Below are 5,387 nucleotides of genomic sequence, written 5' to 3' on the forward strand. Positions count from 1 at the left end.
CTGCGTGGCCGGGTGAGTGCCCTCTCTGATAACAGGTCAAGGGTCGCGCATAAAGGGTTATGGTCGCTCTCTACCCGGTCCTTCACAGACATATCCCCAAAAGCATCCCATAACCATAAATTAATTAGGAGGTAGTCTATGCGGCTAATGATAATGATAATTACGCACTTATATAGCGCATGACTACCCGGAGGCATCTCGGCGCTTGTACGAATACCGCCGAGGAACCCTTCCTGGCCTTTCCCTGTGAGGAGCCCACTCCTGGGTACCCCCAAGGTAAAGTCAGGCATCCTCAGCGTTGTTGGGGCCGTTGTAGAGATTAAGCAAGCTATTGCCCAGAGGTGCAGAGTGGGGCTCATGATCAGAATAGGCACCGAGGCGAGAATTATCAGGTCCGAGGAAATTGAGCCCGAGACCCGCCGAGGCGGGAATTGAACCCTGGTCCCGGCTAGACTACTGCATCAGGGTCTGCCGCTCTAACCATTGAGCCACACTCGCTAGAGCTGCGACCATTATTAAATGTGTTTGCACCATGCCTATCAGAAGAAGATCTCCCATTTGCAGCCTGAATGCCTTTTTCCAAGCATAAGGCATTGATTTGGATTGCTACATTCGTCCACATTTTTATAAGAGTAAGTTCCAATTTTGGAATACCCCACTGAGCGTCTTCCTCACAAGCTGGATTGTGTTCACTTGTGGCAAGGGGCTCAAATGTTGAGTTAAGGTCACCTGCTATTAAGATTAGGGAATCCTACAGTGCAAGTCTAGGAGATCGTCGAGAGTCGCTAAAACTTCCAACTCTTTCCCTCCACTCACGCCTCTTGCATAGACATTATACATGTCGATATATCCCTTTGTGTCCATTTTCAGCCTGATCACAAGGATGTCCCTGCTCTGTGTTGGAAGCACCTGGATATTGTAGCCAATCACTTGACGAACCCAGATTGTCAATCCCCCTGACGGACGACCCTTCTCCCCACTAGTAGCGGGGCTGTGGTAATTTAAATAACCTAACAAATAAAGGGGCTCCATTAATCATGTTTCCTGGATGAGGCAAATGCCACAATCCTCTATAAAAGTAAGCCAATCAGGGGAGGAGACCTTCGTCCTCAACCCTGCAATATTCCAGGATATTACAGCTAATTTGTTTGGAGTGGGGCCTGATGCTAATTGCCCGACTGGTGTATTAGCACCATGCCACTATAAACCTGCTTCTCTTCAACAGGGGATTGGTCTAGCTGGTGAGATTCTGGGGGTCTGGTCAATGCCGCTAGATGGGACCGGATTACGGAAAGTGGGGGCTATACATTTTGTAGGAGCGATAACAGGTTCCAAAACAATTTGGGGCTCACTCAGTAGTCAGTCATTTGCATCAATTGAGTATCTGTCTTCCAAATGGGTATGTGTTTGCCCATCAGCACGATTACCCTGGCTGACTAAAGAGAATCGCCTGAATTGAATGGAAGAATTACCGGGCGGGCAAGTGCGGAATTCCAGGGCAAGAAGGTTTTCTGCCAAGTCTCCACCGGTTATGGTAAGCTCAATATGATCTAGTAACCCTACAGGTGAAGAAAACCTCTGGGCCCTGATAATGTTGTCTCGTATAACCTAACGACAACCCCGGACTTTGCAGATCCAATGAGTGGCTTTATTAATCAGGGAATCTGCATTTTCAAATCCATTTCTAGGGTCAAGCTGGTGGATAGGTTAGTCAGTTAATTGGATTCAGAAGGGGAGGGATAGAAAAGGAAAAAAGGTTTGCATTTATATAGCTCTTGTTACCCCTGATGGGGTGTTAAAGCGCTTTTTTATCGAGTAGCACACTATTACGGAACCCATAAAGGATTAGTGTTGAATTAGTATAGTGACATATGAAAGTCATTTGAGTGGTGGATATGTTATTCAGTTATTTGGATAGAGAAGGGTAGCGGAGTGATAGAAGAGGGAAAAAGGTTTTGCATTTATATAGGGCTTGCTACTCCTGATGAAGTGTTGAAGTGATTTTTCGGTGGGTAGCACGCTACTCTTGAACCCATAGAGGATTAGTGGTGAATTAGTATAGTGAAATATGAAATTTGAGAAGTGGACATGTTAGTCCGTTATTTTGATTGAAAAGGATAGTGGAGCGATAGAAGAGTGAAGAATGTAGACTTTTTTTTGGAGGTCATAGCAGTAGGAGGAGGCTTGGGATCAGTAAAAAGGCTTGTTTTGGGGATCAGTTTAGTAAAAGAGCTGTCAGATGATGTAAGGAGGGGTAGAGTAGGGGAGAGTCTGGAAAAGGGTTATTGTGGGGATCATAGTAGAGGTATGGGGTTTGGTATGAATGAGAGAATGGATATAGAGGATATAGTGATAGAGGTACATTGTGAGAAATAAGGTAGTACATTGGAAAGAGTAGTAGAAAGAGGTTTGAGAGGAGTCAAAGAGTTGAGGTAGAAGATATATTGAGAGAGGCATAGGGTGAGAAATAGGGTAGTGCATTGCATATGCTGAATTAGAAGTAATAAATATATAGATCTGTAAGAACCTGGAAAGTATATAGATGCATAAAGGAAGTAATTATATGTAATTATATGTAGATTAAAGATATTGATAAAGGTATGGGGTGAGAAATAGGGTAGTGATTGAATATGATTTTTTAGGAGAAAAGTAATAGATATATAGATCCAAGTACATGGGAGATATATAGATGCATAAAGGAAGTAAGTATATGTAGAATAAAGATGCATTAGATGAACTCTGGTTTTCAATTGTTGTTGTACTTATAAATTATTTTTTAAACATAATTATTCTACATGTTTATACAAAGCAATACACATATATCAGTACATATCTATAGTCCAAATATATACTTATATACAGAGGGACGAGAAGTATATTTCTGTTTGCGTATGATGCTTATGTGGGGAAGAGCCAATTCTTGAGTAGTTTTCTAAAGATAAGGGGTTTTTTCCATGGATCTTATGTTGAGGGGTAAAGAGTTCCATAGTTTGGCTGCTTGAACAGAGAAGGATGGTTTTGTTCTTTTATCTTGGGATTTTGAGGTGAGGTTCCACTCTAGAGCAGGAGTTTCTTTATGGAATGTGTTTGGTGCTTTTATTCCTGATGAAGAGTGGTCCCATTCCATGTATCGCTTTCTGGGTGCTACAAAGCAGCTTGGACGTGGATCTTCTGGTAACCAGTAAACAATGCAGGGCTTTCAAGGCAGGGGAGATGTGGTCTCAGGGTTTGATATCTGGCAGCCGAGTTCTGAATCCATTGTAGACTTTTCATGGTTGTTAATGCTGATCTGTGGTAGAGGCTATTGGCGTAATTGAGTTTGGACAGAACAAGGGAGCTGGTAGCTTGGACGGTGGGTGGAAATCCTAAATGGGGGAAGATTCTTTGCAGAGTTTTCCCTCCGGAAGCTAGCCTCTTGGGTGCTGCCGTGGCACGTGCGTTGCGCTCCAATATGAAGCCTAGCCTGTGATAGGGATCACGTTATGGGGGTCATCTTGGGGTCAGGCACCTGGAGAGATGCTGAGTCATCCAGCCCGAGATGCCGGTATGCTATCTCCTAGTGCAAGGTTACACACAGCGAGGAGTGCAGCTCTGCCAAAATTGCCCCAGTATGGAGCATTTATCTGGCTGTCTAGGTCTGTGTAGCCGCCAGACAGATCCTCCCCTGACCAAGCGCCATCTAAAGGTCAGGTGTGGGCTTTCCTTCACTGTCCCAACCGAGGCCTGTTTTACCCAGCCATACCAGGGGAGCTCACTGAAAGGGATGGCTCTCTAAGGCAGCCCACAATCAGCAAATGTGCAGCGCCGCCGGGCCCAGCTCACCTCCGGACCACATTGCGGCCACTGGAATGCTGCACTCTCCCGAGTGGTACAAAAGGGGGTGGTGATGGACAGAGCATCTGAATCAATCAAACACTCACACCCAGTCAAAAGATCTGGGTTTGATCCATCACCGTTCTTTAGCCCACTCTGCCACCCCAGTTCAGACATGGCTATATGCAAATCAGTCTGACCCTGTGCCTCATGGGAACAGTCCAGCCCGAACTGCCAAGCCATGTCTTCCCTGGACCGGAAACAAGCTTCCGAGGACCGGTTTCTGGCATTCCAGCCGTCTTCAGCCCGGCTTGCTTGAATCCAGTGGCAAAGTGAGCAAGGGACTCACGTCTGAGCATACCCTGCCACACTTATGGCGGCCAAAAGCGGTACAAAAGGGGGTGGTGATGGACGGAGCATCTGAATCAATCAAACACACCCAGTCAAAAGATCTGGGTTTGATCCATCACCGTTCTTTAGCCCACTCTGCCACCCCAGTTCAGACATGGCTACATGCAAATCAGTCTGACCCTGTGCCTCATGGGAACAGTCCAGCCCGAACTGCCAAGCCATGTCTTCCCTGGACCGGAAACAAGCTTCCGAGGACCGGTTTCTGGCATTCCAGCCGTCTTCAGCCCGGCTTGCTTGAATCCAGTGGCACAGTGAGCAAGGGACTCACGTCTGAGCATACCCTGCCACACTTATGGCGGCCAAAAGCGGTACAAAAGGGGGTGGTGATGGACGGAGCATCTGAATCAATCAAACACTCACACCCAGTCAAAAGATCTGGGTTTGATCCATCACCGTTCTGTAGCTGCGTCTTGGCCTGTGGTACCGATCTGCCCCCAGGAGCGTTGTGAGAGCGGTGTTTAGCCTTGATCAGCTCCTTCTTGTCTCCCAGTGCAAATGGACATGCAGATTCAGATTCCTCCACTCATGTCCGGAGTCTCGCCGTGTCCACAGGCAGTCGGCGCGCCTCCTCCTTCCTCTCATCCGCAGACCTCAGAGCCATCTTTGGATTGCCACACGCTCTCAGCTCCAAAACGATCTCTTCAGGTTGTTGCTTCAATCCCAGGGAATCGGGGGTTCCCAGTGTTTCTTTCTGGCATGACTCCCAGCCGGACCTGCCCAGACGTAAGTTGGTCCTCTACATGCCTTTTTGCAGCTTGTGGCAGTCTCGGGCTCCGGAGCTGATGCGGATCACCTCCGCTCAGCCATCTTGCCTGGCCACGCCCCCCCTTTTGCAGAGTTTTTATAGTAAAAGGTTGATCTTGCTAGTGTGTTCATTTGGGCATTGATCAATTGCTTGAAGGCCATGGTCATTCCGAGGTTACTTACTTCCTTACATACTTTAGCGTTGGCAGCCAGACATCACATCGCGACAGCGGCGTAAAAGAACTTGGTTTTACCCACATGTTATGAGGCATATGCCAACGTATTCAGCGATACCAAGGCGGAGGTGCTCCCTCCGCATAGGGACTACGACTGCCGGATTGACCTGGTTCCAGCAGCAGCAATTCCATGTGGACGACTATTTGCCCTTACCATACCAGAGAACGAATACCTTTGCACCT

Source organism: Lissotriton vulgaris, chromosome 8, assembly GCF_964263255.1.
Source record: "Lissotriton vulgaris chromosome 8, aLisVul1.2, whole genome shotgun sequence".
Lineage (NCBI taxonomy): Eukaryota > Metazoa > Chordata > Amphibia > Caudata > Salamandridae > Lissotriton > Lissotriton vulgaris.